Consider the following 17,383-nt stretch of genomic DNA (forward strand, 5'->3'; position numbering starts at 1 on the left):
CCTCTAAGGAATTCACTCGTCACATTTTCAGGTTTCATGGCTTCAAGTTCGTCCGCCTGAATTTGATTAGACAAGTGTGAGTGGATGGTTATTGACAATGACTTGACTCTGCGACCAGAATATTCCTTCCGACTTAGGGCGTCTGCTACTACGTTGGCTTTACCCAGATGATAACGAATATCGCATTCGTAATCAATGAGTAGCTCGACCCACCGTCGTTGTCTCATGTTGAGCTCCTTCTGATCGAATATGTGTTGTAAACTCTTGTGGTCGGTAAAGATAGTACTTTTCGTTCCATACAAGTAATGTCTCCAGATCATCAGAGCAAACACCACTGCTCCCAGTTCAAGATCGTGGGTCGTATAGTTAACTTCATGTGTCTTCAACTGTCTGGAGGTATAGGCGATGACCTTACCTCGCTGCATCAGAACACACCCGAGCCCTTGGTTCGATGCATCGCAATAGACTACGAAGTCTTCTATCCCTTCGGGGAGAGATAGTATTGGCGCGGTGCACAAGGCTCGCTTGAGCGTTTGGAACGCTCTCTCTTGTTGCTCTTCCCAGTCAAGGGCTACGCCTTTCTGGGTCAGGGTTGTAAGAGGTTTCGCTATTCGAGAGAAGTTCTGAATGAATATGCGGTAGTAGCGAGTGAGGCCTAGAAAATGACGAATTTCAGTACGCGTCTTCGGTACTAACCAGTTTTCAATGGCTTTAATTTTGGATGGGTCCAAGTGGATTCCATTTTCTCTTACCACGTGTCTTAAGAATTCGACTCTTCGGATCCAAAATTCACATTTCGAGAACTTCGCATAAAGTTTCTCCGTTCGTAAAGTTCCTAAAACTTGTCGTAGGTGATCGCCATGCTCTTCCTTACTTCGGGAGTAGATCAGGATGTCGTCAATGAAAACGATGACGAACTGATCCATGTAAGGTTGGCATACTCTGTTCATCAGGTCCATGAAAACCGCTGGCGCATTTGTGAATCCGAATGGCATCACCACGAACTCGTAGTGTCCGTAACGAGTTCGGAAGGCTGTCTTTGGAACATCCTCCTCTAGTACCCGTAACTGGTGATATCCGGATCTTAGATCAATTTTGGAAGAATAGTTCGCCCCTTGCAGTTGGTCAAATAGATCGTCTATGCGAGGCAGATGGTAATGATTTTTGACCGTCAGTTTGTTGAGTTCTCTGTAGTCGATACACATACGGAATGATCTGTCTTTCTTCTTAACGAACAAGACCGGTGCTCCGCAAGGTGAGAAGCTAGGTCTTATGAAGCCCTTGCTGAGTAGTTCGTTAAGTTGACCAGATAACTCCTGCATCTCTGCTGGTGCTAAGCAGTAGGGCGACGTGGCTACTGGGGTAGCTCCTGGGACTAAGTCGATTCTGAACTCAACCTGTCATTGCGGAGGAAATCCAGGTAGTTCTTCTGGGAAAATGTCGGGGAAGTCACTCACTACTGGAATGTTCTTTAGTTCTTTCGTTTCGAGGTTCGTGTCGACGACGTGAGCAAGGAATGTGTGGTATTCTTTGCGCATATATTTCTGTGCTTGAATACTTGATATAATGCGAAGACTCGCACCAGGTTTGTCGGCGTAGACTATAAGACTTTCGTTAGATGGAAGGTTTAGTCGGACTGCCTTCTCGAAGCACATGATGTCGGCGCGATGAAGACTCAACCAATCCATGCCGATGATAACGTCGAAGCTTTTTATTCAGACCGGCATGAGGTCGATTGGGAATGAATGGTTATCTAGGGTTAGGATACATCCTAAGTATATGCTACTGGTGTTTTCTGTTTTTCCATTAGCCATTTGTACTGTGAATTGTTCTTTAAGTGCGTGTGGTTGTTGTTTAAGCATGCGAGCAAATTTATGGTTCACGCAGCTTCGCTCCGCTCCACTATCGAACAGAATGCATGCCTAGGAGTTATCGAGGAGGAACGTACAAGTTAGCACTGTCGGGTCAGCAACTGCTTCCCCGTGGCCTATAGCTAGTACCCTCCCTGCTCCTCCAGCATTTCTCGCTTTGGGGCAGTCCCTCTTATAGTGGCCTGTTTCACCACATCCATAGCAGGTTGGGCTCGCGCTGGAGCCGGGGACTTGTGTGATCGGTTGTGCTGGGAATTTACAGAAACTGACGGTGTGTCCTTTCCTATTGCAGTTACAGCACTACATTTCACGGCAGGGGCCGTTGTGGTGGAAGTTGCATTTGTTGCACTTCGGCAGACTTCCAACATACTGCTTCATTGGAGCAGTGGCAACGGTAGGGGTTACCGCGGCATGTACTGCCACAATTTGCTGCTTCTTGGCAGCTCGCTGCCTCTTCTTGTCATCCCAGAACTTCCGCTTGATGTCAATGGGTTTGGAGGGTTCCGAGATGGCTAGGGTTGTTGTGGTTGCAGGGGTTTTGACACCATGGTCAATGAGTCGCTGTGCCAGTCGCTTGGCACTGTCGAAGGTAGCGGGGTTCGATGCTAGGACATTCCCCTGATACGGAGGCACCAGCCCCCATATGTACCGTTCGATCTTTTTCCCTTCAGTGGGAACCATATTAGGGTAGAGGGCCACCAGTTCGCTGAATCTGGCGGTATAAGCAACAATATTGGTGCCCTTCATGGTCAGGCTCCAAAGCTCCTGCTCTAGTTTCTGGATCTCGCCTCTCGGGCAGTATTCCTCAATCATGAGGTCTTTCATCGTTTCCCAGCCTATATCGTTGGCTACGATGAGAGTTAGAGATTTAACGTGGCCGTTCCACCATGTTAGTGCCTTCCCTTCGAAGGTGCATGCGGCATATTTGACTTTGCTCGGAGTAGGGCATGAACAAATTTCGAAGACTGTTTCAGTCTTCTCAAACCATTGCGAGAGAGCAATGACTCCGCTGGTCCCATGAAAGGACTTCGGCTTGCAGTTGGTGAAATCCTTGTAAGAGCACTCTCTCGAGTGCAGGAGTTTCAACCGGAATGGAGTTAACCGGGGTTCCACCTCTGCTGGCATCAGTAGAGTGATACTGTGCCATGGCAGATGCCACTGCTGCAGCTACGGCAGCATTTAGGGCTGTTGTATCCATGACCGGAGGTGGTGGAGGCGGTGTAGGTGTAGGGTTATTCCGAGGAGGCATCTTTGAGCTATAAGTTTATAAAGATGAGAAAAGTGGTAAGAATCAATTTGTAAGTAATGTGTGAATGACACATGGACTAACTAACCATAGCCCAACAATTGAATGAGTGTTTGAGATCATAACCAGAAAGATGTGTAGGAAAACTTAAATGTAAAGATTCTTCCCACAGAGTAGGTAGTGGTCCATAATACTGGTATTACTGATGTAATGAGTTCAATGAAAATTTCCCTAACAGTAGGTCTTACATCATACCATACGGAAAGTTTGACAGTTCTTATATTCCTAATTAGAGTACTGGAAGTTAGGAATATTTTACGGATAAGTGCTACTTACAGCACAGAGGTTAAAGGCTAATCCTTAACCCAAAAGATAATGATGTACTAGACATCATCTAACGGTGATGATTATTCCTCGGGAGAACCCTGAGGTCTTTCATTTGTCGGACCACCTCTTGAAGGTGTCGTTCATGAGTCCTTTGACGAGCTCGAAGTTCCATGACTTCTGCTTGAGAGGCAACCAGATGTTGCTGTAGGGTTTCATTGGTTCTCCGGGTCCGTTCCATGTCTTCTTCGAGACGGCGAATGCAGACTGTATTGACACCAAAGTTGGCATTAATCTCCACGACCCGGTCGATGGCTGCTCGACCTTGCTCGACATTACGAGCTATTCTGCGGATAATGACAGGTAGAGCTCGGTCAGCAGAGCCACCATCGCTGACATTGTAAAAGGTTCGATCCCCAATGTATGGTAAGGGTTGACCCTGTTCGTCACTCCAGCAATTCAAGTTATCTACCCACAAGGGAGTGGGACCTCGAAAAGTTGGTCGAGGGTTGTTGTTTGGGGCTTGACCTACTGTAGGTAGGTTGTTGACTTCGGGCTTAGAGTCTGATCCATCCGAGAAACCTTCAGCTTGATGATCATCCAACAGAATTTGGTGCTCATCATCAGACTCTGCTTTGAGCCATCCTGCGTTGCCTTCATTTGGAAAGTATGGGTCGTCGTGTTGGAATCCAGCCATTTAAATCTATGCGAGAAGAGAGGTATAAAGATATAGTATATATGTAGTTGGTAGTACAAAATACACCTATAGTATTTTAAGTTTAGGTTCTACTGATCTTCTTATGGTATTGTTGGTAAGTTTTTAGACTTGTTAACACATCACAACCATTCTAGGGCATATGCTAATCACTCCTAGGCCAGCATAGTTGATCAGGCTATACCATTCCCAGGACTGACCATACATCCCCGAGCTTACCTGTGATATTTAACAATCGTAATACTTTTGTTCTTGTCGTTCTGACACTGGTTTTAGTATGAATGTAGACTAGTATACTTAATTAAATATTTTAATATTTAAAGTATAGACTCTTGGTCAGAGTGTTTAATCCCAAATGGGTTTATAGTTTAGTATATCTTTTATGGGTTGACATACTTGATTCACTATAAACAATGCTCTGATACCAATCAGTCACACCCCAAAATCAAGAATGGCGGAAACATTCTAGGGCAGAGGACGTCATGTAAAGTATCACAACATAGTAAATGTAAATAAGCAAACAACATCATCTATTGCATTAAATATATAATTTTAATACAAGCGTGTTCTGTACAGTATAGACACCAAAAATAATGTATCTCAAAATAATAAGATGAGTCTTGAATGCGCTCCATCTTCTCAAAAGCTGGCCTCGGTACCTGTCTACTAATGACCTGAGAATACAAGTTATTTTGAAAGAGTTTATCAACATTAAGCTGGTGAGTTCATAAGTATTTTAGTGTCAATGTTTGTTGTCAAAACGTTTGAACCTGTCTCAATGTATAAGTTTGTAAAAATGTAAGTAAGTGTTTGAAGGTGTTTGTAAAAGTTTGAATCTCTCAGAAAAACCTATATTTTCTATTAAAGTAACCTTCTACCAAGGCTTAACTGTTCTGTATGCTCGTTTGATGTAAAAGTGTGTAATTTCCCAAGTGTAACTATCATTTAACAAAATATAGTGTGTACATTAACGTTTAAGTGAGGTTATCACTAAAATATGTAAAGGGGTAAATCATTGTAGTACTGTAGTTTTGTATTATAAGAACTACAGCTGTACTAACTACCTTAAACCGGATTTATATTAAGGTATAATGTGATAAATTGCACCATGCTATCAACTGGTAACAACGACATAATGAATGGTCGTAATAACAGAATGACGTTTGATACCCGCAGACTTGCAGGTCCGGCTGTAGCTAGCAGCAAGGTGTAGGATAGTCAATCCAGTACAGATCTATACGGAAACTCACGCTCTCCCTCCAAGAGAATATTGTCTACAACTCGGGCCATGACATTTAAGGCATGCTCCAACACAGTGGATCACAATTGTTAACGCGTTCATGTATATGTAATGTTTCTCGTTCTAGTATAGTTGTATATGTACTGTTTCTAGAATAGTTGTATATGTACTGTTTCTAGTATAGTTGTATATGTACTGCTTCTAGTATAGTTGTATATGTGTTGTTTCTAGTATAGTTGTATATGTACTGTTTCTAGTATAGTTGTATATGTATTGTTTCTAGTATAATTGTATATGTTCCGTATTACCCCGATGGTAACTAGCTATTCATGTACTATTAAGTATGAATATGGAAGTACTTTTATGTCAATACATGTATATATGATATATAATTAATATTGAAACGACCCTCGGATGGTCACCCAAAATCCCACCAGACCACATCTCAGTGCGCGAAAAGGAAATAGGGCGGATGGCCTTCCTAAGCCCTTTAATCATTACTTATATATCTATACATATATGGGCGTGCAATTTATAAAAATAAAACAAAGTTTAAATAAAAGGATTTGATAAGTAAAAGAATTTGCAAAACATTTTGAAGTAAAACAGTTTGATAAACAGTTTGAACAGTGATAAAATCATTGGTTTTCTAGTTATTAATCACATGTGATTAATGCAATCACATGTGATTGATGTAATAACTATAAGTATTTAACTTGTATCCCCCCCCCCCCCCATAAAGTATTTAAAACATTTAAAAGTATTTCAAAGGTTGATTAAAGGGGTATTAACTTACATGTGGTGAGTTGATTGGATTGAAGTATCGGGTACCGTGCTAGGTGGCAAACGGAGACTTGTTCACACGTTCGAGCCTAGTTATCATATAATGAGCATATATATAACTAATTAGCCAAATAATAACTTAACAAAGTAAGTTGAGACACTTAGGAACATGTAAACGCTTTATATAAGTGTTATAGGTCCTAATGGTTGCATCTAAGTTGATACGTGACAAGGCAAAAGGGGTTTAATGCACCAATGACCGTGTATATGAGTTCACCACCCAACAAATCCCACCCTTTGGAGTTTACGGCCGTGAACTCCTCACTTGGTGGTTTTGGGTTTTTTGAAATGCTATATTGATCCTAGAATAAGCCTTGCCTTGCTGGAATAATCCTTGAAGTAGTTTAAGGCCTTGGAATGCTCCTTTTGGAGTTTACGGCCAAAGGACCATATCCCCTAGTGTTTACGGCCGTAAACTCCTATGGGGTGTTGGTTTTAATTCTTTTAAGTCACTTGCACATGTAGGATAGCTTCTATGTTTTTGTCTAAGGCTAAAGGGGACATGAAGAACACATTTGCGCCTTTACTTGGAGTTTACGACCCAAGAGGTGTTCCTTGGTTGTAAACTCCCTTTAAGGGATGATTTTGATGTAGTTTGTTCCCCATTCAAGTCCCAAGCATTAAAGGGTAATGGTCGTATGTTTTTAAGGGTGTTTAGGGCACACTTTGCCTTTGAAAAAGGGGTTTACGGCCCAAGATCTTTCCTTGGCCGAAAACTCCTAAAACCCTATGATTTTGAAGTGTTTTGGTGTCCAAATTAACTACAAGCATTATAGGGTAAAGGTCTTTAAGCTTTAGGGGTGATTTAAGGCACTTATAGCCCTTAAAAAGGGGTTTACGGCCCAAAAGATATCCTTGGCCGTAAACTCCTATAACTTGGGTTTCTTGGTTGATTTCTAGTCTCAAATGTTTATACATTAAGCCCTAAACAAGTTGTCTAACAAGGAATCGGGACTAGGAAGCCTTTAGGCTTCGTTTTGGAGTTTACACCCCAAGAACGTTCTTGGGCCGTAAGCTCCCGGATCTTGTATTTTAGACATGTAAACAATGTTATAAAGCATATAACAAGTATTAAAACACATTTAGGATAGTAGACTCACAATCCGGGATGAAAACTCGAAGATCCGTCAGAGAGAAATGGCTTTTCTCTAGTTGGAATTGTGAATAATGAATTAATTAAATTCAGAAATCTATTTATAGTCCTGAAATATTCTGACAGAAAATATTTTTATTCCGAAAGTTGGACAATAACATTATGAAACTTGGAATGTTCAAGTTTCACAAATACAGGAGCATCCACTCTCCTGATATATCCAAAAAACGTAAACCCTAATGTACACAAACTTGTTCGGACAAGTCTGAAAATCACTGAAACTGGACTAGTTTCTACTGAATAGATAATGTTCGTATAAATGGAAATTTCGGGTTGTCACACCAGCCATCCCCGCTTTAGGGCAGTTCCTCTTGTAATGGCCCACTACGCCACAACCGTAGAAGGCTTGGCCCATACCGGTATTAGGGACCTGGGCGGCTTGAGCTGTTGGAGCCTCGCAGTAACGGGCAGTGTGCCCCTTCCTGTTGCAGTTAGAGCAGAGCATCTCCTTGCAAGGTCCGTGGTGGTGGAAGTTGCACTTGGTGCACTTCGGAAGGGTTCCAACATAAGTTTTTGCTGGTAAGGGGTTCGCAGGGACAACAGGAGTCACTGTGGCAGCATTGATCGCCACAAGTTGTTTATTGGGGGATCCTTGTGAATCCCCTCTTTTCCTCTTATTCCACCCCTTCTGGTTGTAGTTGGGGTTGGACTGTTGTGGCACGGGTGTAGGGATTGTTGGGTTCTGAGGCTTTCGGTGATCGATGAGAGATTGTGCCAGTTCCTTGGCACTATCAAAAGTGATAAGCCTGGAAGCTAGTACACTTGACTGGATCTGGGGCGATAGTCCCCAGATATACCTTTCGATCTTCTTGCTCTCGAGAGAAACCATATCAGGGCATAAGTTCACCAGATCACAGAACCTATTAGTGTAGGTCGTGATGTCAGATTCTACCATTTTCAGACCCCAAAACTCCTGCTCGAGTTTCTGTACTTCACCTTGAGGGCAGTACTCCTTCATCAGCATATCTTTCAACTTTTCCCAGTTGATGGAATACGCCACCACCAGAGTCAAATACTTAACATGGTTGTTCCAGCATGTTAATGCTCTATCAGAGAAGGTACAAGCTGTGAATTTGATTTTGTTACCTTATTGGCATCCGCAGATCTCGAAGACAGATTCCATCTTCTCGATCCACTGTCTTAACACCATAACACCCGCACTTTCGTTAAAGCTGCAGGGTTTGGAGTTCGTGAAATCCTTGTAAATGCATTCCCGAGGGTGTCCATGGCTTTCGTCGTGGTTCGAGGGGGTGCACCTGTTCCCGATCCACTAGGGACAGGAGCGTTGATTGCTGACATAGCAGCTACAACTGCTGCTGTGAAAGTTGCCTGGAACATGCTGGCATCAAAAGGATTAGGTGGTTGAACAGGTACACGCGGTGGTGGAGGTGGTGGTATCGGTGTTTCGTTGATTGGATTACACCTTGTACTTCTGCGTGGCCGCATCTTTAACTGCAAGTTTAAAAGATGATGACATGGATAAGAATAAACGATTTATGAATGTGTCTCATGGACTAACTGCCCATACTCCAACCACAGAATGAATAGAATTCTAACTGACAATGATAGCATTTGGATAATAATTTCCATAAGATTAGATATCTGTCAATAGTACTGGAATTACAGGTGTAACAAATTTGGGAAAAATGGACTAGAAGTAGGCCTTACATCAACTAAGATGGAAAATTTTGACAGAATTACGACTAGATCAAGACCTAACAGGCCTAAGATCTATACAGTAAGACCAAATACCCCTATGGTATTTCTTTATAGTTGTGTTGGTAAGTTTTTAGACTTCTTGCCACATCACAACCATTCTTGGGCATATGCTAATCACTCCTTGGACCAGCATAGTTGATCAGGCTATGCCGTTCCCAAGACTGACCATATATCCCCAGGCCTACTTGTGATATTCAACAATCGTAATACTTTTGGTCTTGTCATTATCACACTGGTTTTAGTATGTATGCAGGCACGTATACTTTGTTAAATATTTTATTATTTAAAAGTATATCTCTTAGTCAGAATACTTTGTTAAATATTTTATTATTTAAAAGTATATCTCTTAGTCAGAGTGTTTTAATCCCATATATTTATAGTTAGTATATCTTTTATGGGTTGATATACTATATTCACTATAAACAATGCTCTGATACCAATCTGTCACACCCCAAAACCAAGAACAGCGGAAACGTTCTGGGGCGGAGGACGTCATGTACAATATCTCAACAGTGTAATATAACAAACAAGCAAAAACATCATCCATTACATTATAAGTAAAGCTTTAATACATGTGTATTCTTTCATTGTAGTAAGACACCAAAGATGTACAATCAAAATAAAAGAGGAGATTTGTCTATTCTGTCTTCTTAAAACCTGGCCTCCGTACCTCTCTACTGATGACCTGAGAATACAAGTTATTTTGAAAGCGAGTATCAGCTTTAAAGCTGGTGAATTCATAAGTATATAAGTGTCATTTCCTTGTTTGTGAAAAGCTGTTATGAAGGCCTTGTGGATCGCTAATTGAAAATGTTGATATATGTATGAAAAACCCTAGAAAATGCCTTATTTCCTATCAGTTTGAGATGTAGTCTTCTACCAAGACCCGAATGTTTTGTTTGTAAAATGATAGTTTTCCTTTAATTGTTTAGTACTAAAGTACTTAGTCTAACTCATCGTTTATGTGAAAGTATCACAAAATAAAGTAAACAGGAAAATGTACTACTGTAAGTGTTGTCACTAGGTACTAGGACTAACACAGCATATGTAATTGTTATCCCGAGGTAGTAGGGTTAACACGACGTATATAACTTAATGAACATCCGAAGATTGTCCAATTGTCCTCTATAGCAGCAGAGGGGAGGAAGGGTTAGTCCCTGTAAAGGTACTCCTAGTATAAGTAATAACCGTAGGCATCCGTAGATGTTCATTCCCCACTGTTGCTAACAGATGGGTTCCGGAATGGTTAGTCCCGTCCATATATCCCGAGGTATTGGAGATAGAGTCCTATTCTAGATATCCCGAGGTACTGGGGATATGCAGGATAATTTACACAGAAGGTAATAATAAATTATCCTCACAATTCATGATACAAATATTCAAATAAGTATACATAGATAAAGTTATCAACGTAAAGGTACTCAGGTAATATGTTCATGTATCAGGTAAACATATGTAAAGGTACTCATGTATCAGGTAAGGTACTAGTAAAGACTCATGAATGAACTGACTCTTGTATGATTCCTTGTAATAGGAATAATGTTTTGTTATCTTCCAATTATCCCTATGATAATTTACTGTAATCTAAATAGTTGATCATGTAGGTTTACACACTCTTACAACTCAAGGGTGTGGGAAACTAAATGAAAGATGCAAACTATAACATCAATAAATATATAATAATATAAGTGTATATGCATAGTTTAGTTCAAGAATGTAAAATGGTTTTGTAAGACATCTTATGTGTTTTGAACAATGATTAACAATAACCTGAGGTCATTTTAATATACATTTCAAAGGTAAAACTTTTGATAACAATGTGTTTTTAAGATTTAAAACCATTTCATGCATCGCATTTTGTAGTATGTGAAATCTGTTAAATGACAAACACAGTTATAAAATACATATCAATGATTTAATAACCTATTTGTTTCTACTTGTATCCCCCCCTTTAAAGCATTTAAAATCATTTAAAACATTGATTAGGGGTATGAACTCACTTGAAAGTTTGAAGATAGTGAGATGGAAAATCGGGCAGAGTTTCGTCTCGGGAAACGGATTTTTCTCGGGATTCTAGGGAATCTCGGGAGTAAAATCGACCTTCAGGACATGAGTAAAATGATCAGGGATTCGGGGTAGTGCGAGCACGAAAAACGAGGCAAAACACAAGAAAAGTGAGAGAGAATGAGCAATTTTTCCGGGAACCCTCGCATCCCTTTTATAGGGGCTGGAACCGCCTCGGTACGCGGGGCATACGCTCGTACGCGGGGCGTACGCGTACGTCACGCATGACAGAGTCCTCGACTGCCTCGGACTTCGGATGGGATAGGTAGCTTCACATAGACCAGGACGTAGACGATCTGAGGCCTTGGCCTTGAGTACGCGGGGCGTACGAGGGTACGCGGCGCGTACTTCGGCCCTATCTGCTGACTCCTTCGGATAATACCAAGAATTTATAGTTAAATAAATATATAATTTATTTAATAAACTTCAAAAACTCATATCTTCTTAATACGAACTCCGTTTTCGACGTTGTTTATATCCCCGCGAAGGTGCGACTACGCTCTACAACTTTCGTTTAGATCCCGTCGGCAAATTCCGAAATTATTTTTATTATTTATTTATTAAAATGACGTGATTAAGGAATTTCTTTAAAAATTCATAACTTCTTTATCTGACGTTGGTTTTTGCCAGACTTTTTACCGCTGAATTACCATTGTCGAAACATTCGATTCTCGTTTAGGTCCTTCCGGCCAAAAGTCGCTCGATCTTCGATTCGAGTTTTTAGTTGTCTGTTGCTAAGCCGAAATTGGAAAAATCTTAATTTCAATATACGAAGCCGGGTTTGGGCATTCTTTTTACGTACGATCCCGGTTTAATGATATATAAAACATAGTGGGTAGTTAAATAGAAACTTTTTGTACATTTTATTATCAACGTTAATTTTTTTTTATTAACTCAAAAATGGTTATAATACTTGACCTATTAGGCCATTACAAAAAGTTGAAATATCGGGTTGTCACATAAAGAAAGCAATACAACCATCATATATATATAATTGAAAGTTTACATTTGTCAAAAGTTACATGTTCAAATCCAATTACAATATGATGTCAAAATATGAGGTTAAACTGGCGCCGCAACATCCCATCAGCAAAAGGATAATGATACTTGTAGTTACTGAATCCCTGGGACATACAAGTAATTTGGAAAGAGTAGATCAACATTTAAGGTGGTGAGTTTCATAAGTATTTAATGACAATGTTTGTATGAAATGAAATATATTGTCTTTGTTTGTTTGTGTTTAGAAAATCCTATATTTTCTACTAGTATAAAAGTAGTCTTCCTTCCAGACCAAAGATTGTTTCCAAAAATGTATGTAAGTGTAAAAATAACCAATACGTTTGAAAACCTCGTAAATCAATGTATTTTTAATACCTCCTATGAGTTTTATAACCATACTATTGACTCGGGATGCCTATGCACAACGTTCTTCAGGCGTTGGAATGTTATGACGTTTGTCACCCCAAATGGTTAATTGTAGCTAACAGTCAGGGCGTGGGTTGTCAAGCCCGTATAGATTTATACACAAACACCATGCTCTCCCTCCAAGGGATTCTGGTATATAATATAGGACTTGAAATGTCTACTCGAACGTACGTGAAGTTAATGTCTCACAGAACCGTAGTATAAAAACAGATTTACATGTTGAAATGTTCGTTTGTTATTGTACATGAAAGTGATTTCTTGAAAATCGTGTTTCTAGTATGTAAAAGTTAGCAATATCCTCATAAAACTATACCTATTATAGTTTTCTAAAAGTGTGCCTCGTTTGTTTTAGAATATCTAGAAAAGGAATCACTTGTTATGAAAGCATAGATTTTTGTAGAGCCTAAGATAGACACATATACTTTAAATCTAGGAAAAATGTTTAGTTTATACATGTATTACAACAATTTATAGTTTTAAAGATAGAATGCTATTGTAATATATTTTGTATACGGGAGTCCCCTATAAAGTTTATAAATCACATATGATTCTACTTAATAAAAGTGTATAATAATCTTTATATATAACACCCGATAGTAGTCGTGTGTTTTACTTGTATTTCCCCCCCCCCCCCCCCCTTAGAAAGCATATAAAAGCGTTTAGAATATTTAAAAAGGGTTAATTAGGGAGTATGAACTCACTTGAAAGTTTGAAGATAGCGAGATGGAAAAACCGAGCAGAGTTTCGTCTCGGGAAATGGATTTTTCTCGGGATTCTCGGGAATCTTGGGAGTAAAATCGACCTTCGGGACTTGCACAAAATGACCAGGGCTTCGGGGTAGTGCGGGCACGGAAACTGAGGCAATATCGTGAGAGAAATGAGAGAGATGGGGTAAATTTTCCGGAACCGTCACACCTCTATTTATAGGAGGCTAAGAGGGCTCGTTACGCTGGGCGTACACGTACGTCATGCGTGACCGAGTCCTCGACTGTCTCGGAGCTCGGATGGGACAGTTCGCACAGGCGCGACGTGGACGATCTGAGGCCAAGTCCTTCGCGTACGCGCGGCGTACGGGGTTACGTGGCGCGTAACTCGGATGAGTACGCTGACTCCTCCTTCGGATAATACCGGATTTTGAATTAAATAAATATATAATTTATTTAATAAACTTCAAAAATTCATATCTTCTTCATACGAACTCCGTTTTCGACATTCTTTATATCCTCGCGAAGGTGAGACCATACTCTACAACTTTCGTTTAGATTCTATCGGCAAATTCCGAAATTATTTTTATTATTTATTTATAAAATGTCGTCATTAAGAAATTTCTTTAAACAATTTATAACTTTTTTATCTGACGTCGGTTTTTGCCAGACTTTTTACCGCTGAAATACCAATGGCGAGACCTTCGATTCTCGTTTAGGTCATTCCGGCCAAAAGTCGCTCGATCTCCGATTCGAGTTTTTAGTTGTCTGATGCTAAGCCGGATTTGGAAAAATCTTAAATTCAATATACGGAGCCGGATTTGGGCATTCTTTTTACGTACGATCCCGGTTTAATGATATAAAACATATTGGGTAGTTAAATAGAAACTTTTTGGACATTTTAATATCAACTTTAGTTTTATTAACTCAAAAGTGGCTACAATACTTGACCTATTAGGCCATTACATAGAGTTGAAATATCGGGTTGTCACATCATCCCCCCGTTAAAGGGAATTTCGTCCCGAAAGTTAAAGTAGTAAAGAGACTAGTGAGTATCAAAGAGATAAAGGTACTTTTGTTTCATCTGATCTTCGCGTTCCCATGTGAATTCAGGTCCCCGCTTGGCGTTCCAGCGAACCTTCACGATGGGTATGCGACTTTGTTTTGTTTGTTTGACCTCTCGGTCCATGATTTCTACCGGTTCTTCCACAAAGTTGAGGCTCTCGTTGATCTCGATTTCGTCGAGTGGAATAACAAGAGTCTCATCGGACAGACACTTTTTCAAGTTTGAGAGGTGGAAGGTTGGATGTATGTTACTAAGTTCACGTGGTAGGTTAAGCTTTTAAGCCACAGGGCCGATTCTGGCAAGAATATCGAAAGGCCCTATGTATCTAGGATTTAGTTTCCCACGCTTTCCAAAGCGTATTAAACCCTTCCACGGTGAGACCTTTAATAAAACGTGGTCTCCTACCTGGAATTCCAAAGGTTTCCTCGTTTGGTCAGCGTAGCTTTTCTATCGATCTCTAGAGGCTTTCAATCGTTCACGAATCTGAACGATCTTTTCTGTCGTTTCTCGTATGATTTCAGGACCGGTGAGAGTGCTTTTAAGAACTCTTCCTTTAGCTAACTAGGTATCACCAACTTCAGTCCAGCACAAAGGGGACCTGCACTTTCGACCATAGAGGGCTTCAAACGGAGCAGCCTTTATGCTTGTATGATAACTATTGTTGTATGAAAATTCGACAAGGGGTAAATGGATATCCCATGCCTTTCCAAAGTCAATCACACACGCTCTCAGCATATCTTTTAAAGTCTGTATCATTCTCTCACTCTGCCCGTCTGTTTGTGGGCGGTAGGCTGTACTCATGTCTAGCTTAGTCCCCAGGGAACCTTGTAGTGACTGCCAGAATCTTGAAGTGAATCTACTATCTCGGTCGGAGATAATGGATACCGGAACACCATGCAGTCACACTACTTCCCTTAAGTAAGTACTTGTAAGCTTTTCCATTTTGTCAGTCTCCTCGATGGGTAGGAAATGCGCGGATTTGTTCAATCTGTTGACGATGACCCATATGGTATCGAGTCCACCCGTCGTCTTGGGTAACTTGGTTACGAAGCCATAGTAATCCGTTCCCATTTCCATTCTGGTATCTCTAGTTGTTGTATTAATCCTGACGGTTTTTGATACTCGAACTTAACCTTAGCGCAAGTAAGGCATTTACTTACGAAGGTAGCAATCTCTGCCTTCATGTTAGGCCACCAGTACAAATTCTTAAGATCCAGATACATCTTATCCGAACCCGGGTGAACGGAATACCTCGTGTTGTCTGCTCCAGTCATTACTATGTCTCTGAACCCGCCATGTTTCGGCATCCAGATTCGGTCCATAAGATAATATGCTCCGCCACCCTTGACGTATATATTTTTTTTTTCATTCCTCGCAGGGATTCACCCGCCACATTTTCAGGTCGCAAAGCTTCCACTTCTGCCTCCTTAATTTGCACGGATAAGTGGGAATGGATAGTCATAGTCAGAGATTTGACCCTCCGACCAGTGTATTCCTTTCGACTGAGGGCATCAGCTACCACGTTGGCCTTTCCAGGATGAAAACGAATTTCGCATTCGTAGTCATTTAGTAACTCAACTTATCGTCGATGTCGTATGTTGAGTTCCTTCTGATCGAAAATGTGTTGAAGGCTCTTGTGATCGGTGAAAACAGTACTCTTTGTTTAGTATAAGTAGTGTCTCCAGATCTTCAGAGCAAATACCACTGCTCCTAACTCAAGATCGTGCGTCGTATAGTCCACTTCGTGTGTCTTAAGCTGTCGGGAGGCATAAGCAATAACTTTCCCTCTCTGCATAAGAACACAACCAAGTCCTTGATTTGACGCATCGCAATACACTACGAAGTCTTCTATCCCTTCGGGGAGGGATAGTATCGGTGCGGTGCACAAGGCCTGTTTTTGTGTTCGGAACGCCTTTTCTTGTTTCTCTTCCCAGTTAAAGGCCACACCTTTTTGGGTTAATGCAGTAAGAGGTTTCGCAATGCTAGATATGTTCTTTATCAATCTGCGATAGTAGCCAGCGAGACCTAGAAATTGACGAATTTCTATAGGTGTCTTTGGTGCCGACCAATTCTCGATGGCCTTGATTTTGGAGGGGTCCACGTGTATCCCTTTCTCGCTAACCACGTGGCCCAAAAATTCGACTCTTCGAATCCAAAATTCGCATTTAGAGAACTTCGCATAGAGTTTCTCTGATCGCAGTGTTACTAAGACTTTTCGTAGGTGTTGACTATGCTCTTCTTTACTTTGGGAGTAGATAAGTATATCATCGATAAAGATGATGACGAATCGATCTAAGTATGGATGGCATACCCTATTCATTAGGTCCATAAAATACTGCTGGTGTGTTGGTTAATCCAAATGGCATTACTACAAATTCATAGTGCCCATAACAAGTTCGGAAAGCTGTCTTGGGAATATCCCCCTCAAGTACCCGTAATTGGTGATATCCGGATCGTAGATCTATCTTCGAGAAATAGTTTGTGTTGGATTAATGTCTAAGTCCATAACTATAATTGCTGAGACTTGACCCGACCCGGCATGGTCCATTTGGGTTGCATACCATCATGCACTTGGATAGACTATAATGAGAGAAATAAGACACTTATGGTTATTAATATATTATAAGTTTTAGTATATTAATAATAATAATAATAAGATTATTTAATTAGTATTGATCAAGAATTAATCTAGGATTAATTAAGTGATCAAAAGAAGACTAATTAAATATATGGGTTAATTGTGTAAATCATCCATACTTATATAGTGGGCTAATGCTCCATGGATAATCAAGTTGGGCTAAAACCCATAGGATGGTCCATGGATGCTTCATGGTGTATTTGAACCCATGGATCCAAGGAAATAGAAAGCCATGACAATTAAGGATTTACCCTAATTGTAACACTATATAAAGATATTATTCTTGACAAAATCGGCCACTAGAATCACATTAGAAAGTGAAGAAGAGGGCTAGCCGATTTCATGAAGTGTAGAACTCTCTCAAGTTATTCTAAG

Source organism: Lactuca saligna, chromosome 1 (assembly GCF_052625555.1).
Source record: "Lactuca saligna cultivar CGN05327 chromosome 1, ASM5262555v1, whole genome shotgun sequence".
Lineage (NCBI taxonomy): Eukaryota > Viridiplantae > Streptophyta > Magnoliopsida > Asterales > Asteraceae > Lactuca > Lactuca saligna.